We start from the raw sequence: 13,645 nt of genomic DNA on the forward strand, positions 1-13,645 counted from the left end.
ATTCAATTACAAACAGGTATTATGTGGCAACACATTGTCACTGAGCCCTATGAGGCTTATTTGACCTTCATGCACACAGAAATTCTATAAGCTCTCAAACTTCTACTTAGATTCTTTTCTTACTATACATGTTACCTCCCAGTGCATGAGAGAGATTTATCTTACAGCAATAACACTGGAAAGAAAGAAAATCCTCTAGCAACTGGGAATTTCCTGCCTTTTGATAAGGTAGTGGGAGGGGGTAAAAGGATGGAGAACAATGGTTGTGCTAGGGTATTAGGCTAAAAACAAGGCCTGGGGAATCAGAAAGCCCATTTAGAACTGAGTTTTCACCATATACTAGTGTGAAATCTTGGGAAAATTATTTAATTTTTTGAACCCTTGGTTTTGCTGCTTATCAAGTGTAGATATTAACACCTATTTCTGAGGATTAAGTGAGATAAGATATCTCAAGTCCCTGGAATATAGTACTCCCTAAATGGCCAGTAGTGATGGTCATAGTCAAGTCTGAACTCAGCCTTATAACCTGGTATTGTGGTTATAAGCACCAGGGTTCCTGGTGTAGGTTACTGCATCCTCCTAAAGAGGAAAGATTGGACACAGCTGCTTATGGAAGTGAGCTCAAGCAGCAGCATAAAGACCAATGTTCACATAAGATTCAGAATTAGAAGTGAAGGGCCATGCCTACAACTCACCAAGCCTCTACAAGCACTTAGCATTTAAATAATATTTTCTGAAAATGCATTTTCATAAACTTGAGAAAAACACACAGCAAGATTTATGAAAATACTGGCGAGCCATATTTTATTTTCCAGCACATGAAAGCCATCAAGAGAACCAAAGAGGAAAAATCCTATCCTGTCCCTGTGACCAGTATATCCTTTCTGGGAAGGCGAACCCACCTCTTTTCCACACCCTTGAACAGGTGTTTGCCACACTGGAGCTGTTATGTTCTACTAACGTCATCATGTTGATTTAATATTTCAGAGAACACAAGAGTGTAGTACTACAGTAGAAAATGAAGTTTGGGCAGAAATATCCTGGGGAAGTTGTGGCATATCATTAATGCAAATAATGAGAAAGAAATGATGCATGGTTGGTGATGTGAAAATACAGGCTATGGATGGCAATACTGGCAAAGTGTGAACCTTGGTCAGAACTACTCAGGTACCAAGTGGTGCTGATGCTGAAGGAGCTCTGTGGGTCATGTTGATGATGGTGCCCAGCATCTCCCTGGGCTTCACTGTTCTGGGTGAATTCCTCATCTAGGTAAGTGTTCTGGTACAGACAAGGAGGGATTTGGGGTTGGGAGAGCTGGAAAGTTCTGAGTTTGGGAGAACAGAGAAGCTCTGCAGTCATTACTGGTTGGAAGAGAGGCTCTGAAAGGAGGTGAGGGCCCCACTGTGGAGTATTGGATGTTGCTGACAACTTGTATTTCTTGCACTTTTCTGCCCAGGACCAGCTCTATCACTAAGGTTGAGACAGATGAGAAACTACTCAAGCAGGGTTCATGGTACCATGAATTTGAAAACAAGTTAAAAAATTCTTTGACATTCTTCTAGCAAGGTAAAGACTAATTCCCCTTCTCTGGAATATGGGCTGCCCTTCATGGCTTACTTGTAGTGAAACAATTGTGACATTGCATGATCTCTGAGACTAGGTCAGAAAAGGCAATACAGCTGCCATCTGGTGCTCTCTCTCTCTGTTTCTCTCCCATTCTGTCCTTCCCTCTCTCCTTCCTACTCTCTCTCTCTCCCCCTTACTCTGTTTCTTGGGAAATAAGGCAGAGGACACACTGACCTGACACATAGGAAGCCTAGGAACTCTGGAGAGACCACAAGCAAACCTACATAGAGGTGGAGACAGGTCTGCGCAGCCTCCACTGTGCCAGCCTCCAGCTGTTGGAGACTTTCCAGTAGCAACTGCTAGAAATATAAGTAATTCTTCGATTCCTTTTTGAGTTTGTAACTGTCATTGATTTTAGCCACTAAGTTCTGGGATAATTTGTTATGTAGCACTAAATAACCAGAACAAGGATCAAAATGATGATGGAGGAAGATTTTCAAAGGGCTCTTAGTTTTTGAGGTATGATATATGGATAGGTGGAGAGCTCTGTTGAGCTAACTAGAGAGTATAGGCTAAAATATAAACTGCTTATGAGAAACTAGTAGCAAAGGTGAAAAGAAAGTTCCATAACAGGATGATAATTAAGAGGATGGGTTTTGGACTCAAGACAGACCAAATTCAAATCTAACTCCAGTCTATCCTAAGTTTGTGATCTTAGACAAGTTATTCAACTTCTCTGAACTTAAATTTGCCCATCTGAAAACTGACAATAATATCAATTCAAAGTGTTGTTGGAAAGATTAAATGAGCTGACAGTAAGTGCTATGGTTACTGTTATGACCATTAACTAAAGGTGACTATTATTATTGTAATTTACAGTTTTTCCATCATGGCATTCTACCATAATGAGCACTGATGGAATACTAATGTGCCAGCTTATGCTGGGTACCAAAGGATTCTTCTATACAGATGATTCACCAATCAATCAAGAATTTCCCACTGTAACTTCTACATTTTCAGCATTGTGTAAAGCTATGGAAACTACAGGATGTAGACTGTTGCCCTGGGAGTCAACAATCTATAAACATCCCAAACTGGACTGAGCAAGTGACTTCAGCTGCCCAAGAGTTGGCAGCAGTTCTGATCTCCAAGTCTTCCTGCCAAAGAGCTACAGCACTGTGGAAAAGATTTTCATCATAATCCCCAGCTGCTACAGAGACTTCTGCATATTATACAAATCATGATCATTTAGCAATCAATACATTGTACATATACTCTTCTCTCTTATCTAATATCTAATGTTTAATGTCAAATATTTTTGAAGCTATTCTGCTGTTTAAAACAAAGTTTATTTGTCCAGATACTACACATCAAAAAGTGCTTTCCACGTAAGACTTAGAAACAAGTCAACCTACAGTTCAACTAGCACTTGTTGAATGCTTACTAGGACCCAGGTACAATCTGGTGAATACTATTAAACCAAAATTTAAATCTAACAACTGATAAGAAGACAATTCCTTGGTAATGAATTAAGTTTGATATTAATTTTCCTATTTAAAGAGATATTAAAAAATTTTTAAAGAATGATAGAGCAGAAAAGTTTAATTCATAATACCAGTACACTATAGCATTTTAAATGCATGTGTACTAAAACAGTTCAGTGAATAGCCTTTGATAAGAGTCTTATAGCTCTGTATAGAGTTTATACTTTTCTAAAAGAAATGCCATTTTAATTGAAGACCTGGATGATTATGCAGGTCAAAAAAAAACAATAGCCATCATGCACTTTAAAAACCTTTAGGTCCACAGAAATTTTGCCTAGCTATTAAGATTTTGCTTTACCATTTTTTTCCACAGTAATGAATACTAAACATCTGATGTTTATAAGCATTAAGTAACCTAAAAAGAAACACAAGATATTGTGATATAATTGAGGCACTTAAAATTTTTATTTCCTAATCAAAAGCATGCCTTTTCTTTAAGGCAAAGTCTTTCTTTCTTTTTTTTTTTAAATTTCCGAGTCAGATCTTCAGTCTTCTTACAAAAGGTCCAAACCACACCATCATTTTTGGCTATTAGCCTCTCTCTGCTCCAACTTTCCAGTATCCATCTGAAATTAATGTGCAATACCCAAACTGCATTTACTGAGGTCCAGGCAGTCACCAGTGAGTAGCTGGGAAGGATCACTATACTGTTCTGTGAGTTGTCTCCTTAAACTTGGAAGTTTATTTTTCATCTCTGGCTCTACAAAGTAAAACTCTCAGTAAGTCTTGACTTTCAAGGGGCTGGAGAATGTTAGGTAAAACTATTCAAGCTTCAACTTTTCATAGGTCAGAAATACCCGGGGGTTATGGTTTTTAATGTAACTTCCTTAGATAAAAACGAGTTTCCTTTTTCCAGTCCGGGAAGTGGATGTCTGTAATACAACATAAATCACACAGTTTCTGATTTTACTGTCTAGACACCACCAACCCCCTTAACACTACCTCCTCTGTCAAAAGTCTGGGCAGGGCCCAAAAAAAACTGATGTCCAACTAAGCTCGGAAATATGTTCCTTCCAACTAAAGCTGGCAGGATTCTGTTGAGCACATTTGAAGCCAACAAAAAGCAGGATTGGAAAATTAAGAATGGTAAAAAAAAAGAAGAGTGCAAGTACAAAACCCTTTCACAAATTAACAAGGCTCAATGGCATCAACTACTTGAAAGGTTTCCATCTCTACCTCAACATTCAGAAAAAGTAGCATATCAGTTTTGCAGGCAAATGCAGACATTTTCATAGACTCACCATTCTCGGTAAAAACTCCACTGTTTGACAGACACAGATAGTAAAAGAATTAAAGCACATGCTCAAGAAGATGGCAATGCTCACCTGGATTTTTACAGCCCCTCTTCTCTGAGCTCAAAGTCATCTTGCAGCACCCGAGTGAAGATTATAGAGTATGGAGAAAGGAGACAAGAAACTGTTCAGGCATAGAGGGTTCAGAACTGTATGAGGATTGAAGAGCTATTGTCTCTCTCAGATCACCCAACTGCTTTCCTCTGAGCCAGCTGAGGAAATGCTATATTATTCTACTGATAGTTGCACTAGCAGGAATGTCAGCAGCTATCATTCACTGATTGACGACTATCTATTAGACACCATCTTCAATGTTTCATATTTATTATTCTCACATGGTGTAGCTTTCAACTCTATGACACATTTGCTACAGAGCAGGATTTGGCAGAAGAAAGGTCTGTCTTGAGTCTAAGGAAGGTTATTTTCTGATTTTTCAGAAGTGTGATTTTGATGATATTTTGCTTATATATAGTACTTAAATATTACAAAGACTTCTTACATTTTTTTTTCCATTTCATCATCACAAAAGCCTTGAATAGCAATCATTATCTCTATTTTATGTGAGAAAACTAAAGCTTAGGGAGACTGTGACCAAAGCCACACATTCATAACAGTGAAGCAAGGGCTTAAACACAGCTGTCTTAACTCTCTCACTGCTACATTACACCAAAGGGGTCCCATTACACCAAAGTGGACCCCTATGATACAGCCCCATGAATGGGCCCTGAGAATATCGTGAATACTAAATTATACTGAACATGGGCAACTCAATTTAACCAACATTTATGGAGCATCTACTGTGTGCCACTCACTGTGGTGCTGGAGGCTCAGAGGTGTAAGAGTCACAGGCATTGCAGGAAAGGAGTCATAGATTAGTATGGGAGACCATCACGCAGATACAGAGCTGTGTGTGCTGCCCATAACACAGGGAATGCAGTAACTCTTGGAGCTGGTGAAAGCTTCCAGGAGGAGAGACATCTAAGCTAGGTATGGTAGGGTGAGTTCAGGAGGGCAGCAGGCAGACTCTTTTAATTATCAAGAAAGAAGGTTAAAAGATTAGTGACTTGTGCAATATAAGTACTGTGCCCAAGACCAAATATTTAGGAAGTTTGACATATGTGGTTTTGCAGGCCAGATCATAGGACATCAAATTAGGAAAGAGGGTTAATGTTAGAAGTAAGTGAATATACACAAAAGAGTAAAGAGGACCCTCTCTCCTTCCTAAAGGGCATATCAATGAAAATATGTTATGTTTTAAAGCCAGGTGAATTTATCCCAACAGGTAGATGTCATCTGCAACTCTGAGCCTTTGTTAGAATGTAAAACCAAAATACAGCCCCACAAAGATGTCTGGAATATTCAGATGCTCATGTTCTGATGCATTTCTAATTAGAGCTGGTGAAGTTCAGACACTGCCCCAGAGATTGCTCATGAACTTGTCTACTGGAAGGCTCTCAGGAAGAGGGAAAACTGAAAGCCATCCTGCCTCAGTTGTTCATCTCCATTTCAAATCCACCTTTTGTCCTATCTTTTGGTAGTCTCACTTCAAAGATATCAAGATGGAATTTCTACCTTCTGAGGTCCCATATCTAAAATCCTCTCCCTCATGTTCTTTTCCCTCTGGTTTTAGCCAGTTCCTCTCCCTCAAACCTCCCATCACTACATCTATCATCTAATTTATGTCATAGCATTAGGGAGATACATGAAGTTTATGTGTGGAAAGTAAGGTTCTCCCATTCTTTTTCTCCTTCTTTCTTCCCATTTATTCTTTTTCTTCTCAGACTGTACTCTCCTTGCAGCAATAGCTTTTTATGTTATGCCCTAACTTTTCACTCACTTGTAGCAGGAGGAAGCTCACTGCACATGAGACACCAACCAATGCCTGTCTACTTATGTGCAGGAATCTGCACTGTCCATAGACTCGGCTGCTCTGAGCACACCTGCTCCAGCCTCTGACTCTGAAGCACAGCTGACTGAACTACTACTGGACACCTGACACAAATCCAGTTTATTTACAGGCTGGCCAACTACTATGACTTAGTTGCCTGGCTCAGAAAACTAATATAGGCCCATAAGACTCCTCATTTGGGAATTTGAAATTGAGAAACTGCAGGTCTGAGTCAGATTGATAGAGCAGCTAAGTTAAGGGGATATGAGGTAAACTCTAGACCACAAGGAAGCTGAAGTTTTGAGGAAACAGAATAGGATAAAGGAGATCCACAGAGAGAAGAGACAGCATGAGAAGAAAGAGAGACTCCATGCTCCTAATGATTTTATGTTTTCAATTTGAGTATATCATCACAATTTTCCTCCCTTTTCTTGTAGCAGACATGGATAGGTCTTTGTTTGCAACAACCTAAAATAACCTGACTAGAATGCAAAAAACACTGACCCAGTTAACATTGCTAGTCTTAGCCAAGAAGTAGATCTAACAGCTCCTTATCTAATTTCAAGGCTTGCCAATGACCAAAATTGCATTACAGGAATTGTAGGTTTAGTTTGAGTTATGCAAAATATTAACCAAAAGTTACACTGGACTTCGCTCTCTGAATGCCCTCCCTCATCAACAGGCAAATCCTCAATGGAAACACTGGAAGGATTTCTCCTCTGCAAAACTACCCTCTTCCTTCACATTCAGTCATCAAAACAAGCTGGCTGGGCCCCTGTATTCATCACTTACTCTAATTAACCCAAGGAAGACATGGAGACCTTGTACAGCACTGGGTGTTGAGTGGTGATCATCAGCCAATTATGCTTAGGAGCCAGAATCTTCATCATCTCTTTCTTGTGAAAACATCAAGGTTTATTAGTTTGAAGTTGTTATCTGAGATCACCAATCAGAGTTCATATTTTTATCATTGGTAATTCTGCTCTTTAACTATCTCAATCACCTCTGTCCTAAATGTTAAAGCGTGGCAGGAGTTACTAAGAATGAGAAGTTCTGAAAATCTAGTTTATTTTAGAGTTCTCCAAAGGATTCATTTCCTCCTCCTATTACCCGCCTTTGTTTACAAGTGACTGTCTCTCTATTGCTCTCCTTCAGTGCAAATGTTCACATGAAAAACATCTACATAAATGAGGACTGAGGACTGTCATAACCTGAAGAAATGTGCTGTGCATCAACAGCAGCTCTACATTCTCACTAAGGTTCAGGACACTCCAGTGACTCAAATGACCTTTCTGCTAAAGGATCTGCATCACTTCCTTTGTTCTAGCTTTGCACTATTCGGAATTACAATAATGTGAATAATTTTTCTCCTACAACACAGAAAAATCTGTAAAAACAATTTTGACAATTGAGATCATCACATTTTAATATTTAGTTAAACACAGTAAGATTACTTTTCTACCCGAAAATGCCAATTTCCTAATTGTACCCAAGTCAGTTTAGTGAGAATTCCAAGAACAAATTTATTTTTTAAAATTGAACCAGAAAAGCAGCATTTATTTAACAGCTGATTACTACAGGAGATGAGGAGGCAGAAGGAAAGTGAAGGGTGGGCCTTAGTCAAGTCACCTTACTCCAAACTTCTAATAGGGTGAAACTCATCAATATTTTATAACATATGAGCACATGTTGGATCTGAGGACCGATCAACAGAATGGTCCACCAGAGCAAGGCCAGTGACCAGGGATAGCTCCAAGTGTGGACAGAAGGAAGGAGTTAGGATGGCAGTGGCATCAGAGGCCTCAGCAAAAGGGACAGGCTGACAGGCTCCCCCCAGCATCAGGCAGGATGGTTGGTGTTTGGCTTGACATATTTCCCACTCACATATAGGAGAGGGCTGGCACAATATGGCACCAAAGGGTTTCGTAAGCTTCAGGGAATCTCTCCTATACACAGTCTTGAGGTCTTTTGTGGGGCAGCTAGGCAGGAAATGTGCAAAGGGAGTCAAGATATAAACCCAGTTAATGGAACTAGGGCACAACTTGAGCATGGGAAAAGAGCAAGGGTCAGGTCAGAACAAAGCCAATAGCAGAAGTGATGAGACTGACCCACTGATCTATTGACCAAAGGGTCCTTTAATTTCCTCTGCTAATAGCCAGAGTGCTCCAAGAGCTTAGAACAGAACCAAGATAGCTGGTGAAAATAATGGATTTAAAGTGTTGACACAAATAAATACATGATGAACAGTATCAGTACTGATATGGTTTATTGCAGTGAAAAGGATTAACTAGGAGAATGTGAGTCACACTGGAAGGGGTCTATGAACCTGAAAACTAGATCCAGGCATAAGAGGTCACATGTTTGGTAGGTGGCAGTAAAAGCAGGTGGTGCAGAATATCTGAAAAGCATGGTGGCAGGAACAAGTGGGAGGTGAGGTTGAGAGTTGAGAAGGTGTGGTGGTGGAAAGATAGGCAGGCTGCAGAGCCAGAAGTTAAGGCCGGCCAGGGGCAGGTGTGCATGGGGCTGGAGTACAGGGTCGGGACTCTAGTCTCCTACAGAGGGACAGGGGATATTAATAAATCAGAGTGGCATGAACAGGACCAGCTGCATGGGTAATGCATTAATTTCTCTTCAATATGGGTAACACTAGTCCCAGTAGCAAGACTGAAGAGAAGGAAAGGTTGAGGAGCCAGAGACTTAACTACATCATTACAAAAGTTAAGTGTCTTCGGTGTGGAGTTAAGGGATGTTGGGACCCAAAGCCAGGCATGCCATCCCACCCTCCTCTAAGATATGGACCATAAGGTCCAGCATGCCTCTACGTGGACCCCCACTTCCTCAACCAAAACTAAGGTGCACAGGAATTAGACAGGTTGCAGCTTGCTGGTGTTATTGCTTAGATTGCAGCTTACATATAATTTGTATTGTTGATCTGGGATCTGTGTTACCAACTGAGACTCACACAGATTTAAGGTAACATGTATTTCCAGAAAAGTGACAATCTCTGCCTTATCACTCATGTTATTTTTCACATAATTTTCCCTTTAATTGAGCTTTGGGGAGACTGAGGAAGAGTTATTGTGGGTGAAGAATGGAATTAACACTTATTTTTTTACTTCAAAGAACTCTGGGGGTTTCCTTCCTCCTGCAGAGGCCATTCCCAGAATTCCTCTTACTCAGCATACCCTCCTGTGTGTACCAGTTAAGGTCAGGTCAAGGTTCTCCATGATTCCTTAATTATTTGGTGAGGAATCCTGCCAACAAATACCAAGCCCAGACTAAATACATGGCTGGAGACACTGTCCACCCCTCTGTGATTCTCATGGATAGGGAAGGTTTCTGGCTTAGTCTCAGAGATAAAGAGGGTAGGGGAATGGGTAGTTGTTCAGCTGAAACCCTGTCTTCAGAAAGAAAAGCCTTTGTTTTTCATTCTTCTTAGTGTCTTCACTAATGGATGGGGCATCAAGCCTGTGGCTCTGGTATTTGTATCAGTAAGGGGCTCCCTAAACCAAATTCTCTCCTTGCCATGGCAGTTCATGTATAGTTGCCAAATGTCTGGGCATTGGAATCAGAAAGACCTGACTCCCAATCTCAGCTTCACTACTAGTGACTATTTGACCTTAAGTCATTTAACCTCTCCTCAGTTGCTCCATCTGCAAAATGAGGGAAACTGTATGGCTGAGGTGAAGCAGTGTAAACAAATTGGGAAGCTAGCAAAAATGAGTGGTAGTCACTTGCATCCTTGGAGCCTATCTAGCTCCTAAACTCTACTTCTAGGGAGCATATTCTAATATGATTAGTGTCCTGGGTCTCTCATAACTAGAGATTTCCTTCCAGGAGTCCCACAAACTACCCAGTCCTTTAACACAGGGAAAAAAGCCACTGCTGTAGATCCTGCCATCAAAGGTCTGAGAGCCATCTCACATAGGTCAGGAGACCACAAGAGCACATTCTGAGGCTTCTGCAGAGACTCTGGGACTAGGAACCCATCTGCAGGTGTCATGGCAAGGCAGGCTATGGTCCAATTCCTTCCTATGGGTGCTGAGTTTAGAGTTCAGATACAGCCACTATCTAACACCCATAACCATGACCTTCAGAGTGATTTCACATTCATTCCTTCATTTCAGCTTCAGCACAGTAGGGAATAACTGAAAGCTCTGTTATCCCCAGTTTACAGATGGGATTCCTGGAGTCCACACTGACACCTACTAGCCCCCAGCCACACAGCTTTTAAGTACAGAGGTTTTAACACTTCTAGTTCAGGCACAGCTCAATGCTAACCTTCACTTTACTGCCTGGGGGAGGGTCTCTGTTAACACCATATTAGACCAATTATTTATAATTTGATCAACAAACATTTATTGCCTGCTAATTAATAAGAGGTCTTATTAAGAACAGATACTTAGACCCTGTCCAGCTAAGGTCTCTTTTTAGCATTTTACAAAGTTATGAGGAAAGCTGTCCTTTTCCTTTGGAGCACTTACCACTGTTTTTAAGTAGACATAAATCTATGATTTTTTAACATTTATTTCCCCAATTAGACTACAGGTTCCATCAGAGCAGGCACCATACTTGTTTGCTTTATCAATTTTTCATATAGCGGGCACTCAAAGTGACTGCTTATTGAATAAATAAAATTGTGTTCCCCTTTTTTACAGATGACAAAACTGTTCCCCAAGGTCATCTGCCTAATATCACCTTGCTAATAAGCAGGTCTGGCCCTTCAGAGTTGACTACACCTTTTTTTTTTAAAGAGTAGTCTCTTTCTGTGAGGGCCCCTCAAAGGGTTGTCAGAGCTTCATGATCATAGTGCTGGCGACATCAGCCAAATCTAGTCAGTCAGATATCAACAGGTTGGTCAGCCCCAACTAATGAGTAATAATGTAAACTTTAGCGCCATGTACAATCTATTGCTCATCATAACGTTAGCAGTATGATCATATTTGTATAGAGCATCATGGTATTCAGAAAACATTGATCTTCAACACCCTTGGGAAGTAGGCAAAAAGGTATTTTCCTGGAAACTGAAACTTGTGAATTGCCCAAGATGATGTAACTGAGAAGTGGAACCAAGACTCAGCCCCAGGTAGAATTTCACCTTGCAATGTGAGAAGAATTTTTAGTCCTTAACAAATGAAAAACATATTCCATGTATAAAGATTTTAGAAATGTGAATTCAAATCTAAGCACTCACATATGACCAGTCCAAGATCAAATGATAAGTTTAAAGAGATTTTCTAAGTATTCATTCACTCAGAAGATCAGAAGGATGAAGAATTATAGAAAGGAAAGTATCTTGTGATTCAGTTGAGTATCATGATGTACTCCTCAAAAAGCAAGGTGGAGAGAAGGCCTGTGCCCACATTAGACATGCCTTTACAGTAGCCCAGGTGCTGGAGATTGGCCTTGCTGCCCACTAAGGCTCAAGTGGATGTTGCTAATGGTCTTCTCAACCTTCTGCCATGTTTCAAGTGGAGGAAGCACAGGGGTCCAAAATACAAGAGCCATGAATCCCAATTGCTAGACAGAGTCTTTAATGACTGGGCAGGCCATAGGCAGCAAGGTTGCAGCCAAAGAGATAGAGGTCTCCAGTTTTCAGGGAGAGAAGTAGTAAAACAAAGTCTCAATCCTTAGGGCCTTGAATGGCTGCTCTCAAGAAAGACATAAAACAGGTAAGAGGAGGGATTGATCACTCATGGAAGAGCTACTCTCTGCATAGTACAGCTAGGCAACATATTAATGCACCTAATCATCATAACAAAGTTATAGGGTAGTCAGAACTACCCAACTTTTACAGGTAATAAAACTGAAGCTCAGCTTGCTTAAGACCATTAAGCACTGGAATCACAATTTGAATTCATAGTTGTATTTTTTCCAAAAAAAGGAGAAGAAAGCCACAGCTCGAGAAATGTCACAGGATTTATCCTTTCTGTAATTTTTCATCCTTTTGATCTTCTGAGTGAATGAATACTTAGAGAATCTCTTTAAACTTACCACTTGATCTTGAACTGGTCATATTTGAGTGTTTAGATTTGAATTCACATTTCCAAAATATTTATACATTTTATGTTTTTCATTTTTTTAAGAACTTTAAAAATTCTTCTCACATTGCAAAGTGAAATATAGTCTGCCTCCTGGGACAGTTTATTCTTTTTATTGATTCTTATTATCAAATAAAAATGTAGTTAACATACAATACTGTATTGGGTTCAGATGTATAACATAGAGGTTTGAAAATTATATACATTACTAAATGCTCACCATGGTAAGTACAGTTACCAGCTATCACATTCCAAGATATTACAGTATTATTGACTATATTCCCTATGCTGTATTTTCATCCCTGATTAATTTATTTTATAATAGTAAATTTGTACTTCTTTATTCTCTTCAGCTATTTCAACCCATCCCCCCAGTTCTGTCTTCAATGGCAAGCCAGTCTTTTCTTTGTGTTTATGTGTCTATTTCTATTTTATTTGTTCATTTGTTTTGTTTTTTAGATACCACATGTAAGTGAAATCATATGGTAACTGTCTTTCTCTGACTTGTTTCACTTAGCATAATACTCTCTAGGTCCATCCATGTTTTTGCAAATGTTAAGATTTCATCATTTTTTATGGCCAAATAATACTACATTGTAAATATGTACCACATTTTCTTATTCTATTCATCTATCAGCAGACACTTAGGTTGCTTCCATAGCTTGACTATTGTAAATAAAGCTGCAATAAACCTAGGGGTGTATATATATTTTCAAATTAGGGATTTTGTTTTCTTCCTAGAAATAGAATTACTGAGTCATATGGGTTTTTGTAGTTTTGAGAAACCTCCATATTGCTATCCATAGTGGCTCCACCAATCTACATTCCCACTAACAGTGTTTAAAGACTCCCTTTTCTCCACATCCTTGCCAACACTTGTTATTTCTTGTCTTGTTGATATGAGCCATTCTGACTGGTATGAAGTGGTATTTCATTGTGGCTTTGATTGGCATTTCTCTGATGATTAGTGACTCAGCCTAAAAGCACATGTCTCTAGATACCAGGCAGTGTGTGAGAGGTGTGCATGCTGGAGGTGATGATGATTAAAGTACTTGAGATGATCTGGCACCTCAAGTGATGATGGATTTAGGGAGTGGGGCACATTGAAGATGCAGGTAGGAAGATCACCAGGGAGCAGGGAAAGCAGAATCAGTGGAAATGAAGCTGGGGTTAATAAAACATAAAAATGTACTGAGCTTTAATGTGGCCCTTTTAGTAACAGGCGTGCTTTCTGAACACCTGCCATCCTGGGTCATAACAGCACATCATAATTTGGTTTATAAATGAATATATTACTTCTAAATGTATGGAAAC

General features: G+C 39.8%; 1 protein-coding gene across 5 annotated transcripts in view; it reads right to left on the minus strand.

Moving 5' to 3' along the window:
* The window catches only part of DDAH1 (dimethylarginine dimethylaminohydrolase 1), a 228,174-nt gene that overhangs the window by 97,913 nt on the left and 116,616 nt on the right, over positions 1-13,645 (minus strand). Inside the window, exon 1 of one of the 5 annotated variants that reach the window (XM_073234224.1) lies at positions 4,436-4,456. The exons of the other annotated variants lie outside the window; for them this stretch is intronic. The gene's annotated coding sequence lies outside the window, so the exon portion shown is untranslated. Of the gene's footprint in view, positions 1-4,435; positions 4,457-13,645 lie in introns of those variants that run through there. 5 annotated transcript variants of the gene reach the window in all.

The sequence above is a fragment of the Manis javanica genome, chromosome 4 (assembly GCF_040802235.1).
Source record: "Manis javanica isolate MJ-LG chromosome 4, MJ_LKY, whole genome shotgun sequence".
NCBI lineage: Eukaryota > Metazoa > Chordata > Mammalia > Pholidota > Manidae > Manis > Manis javanica.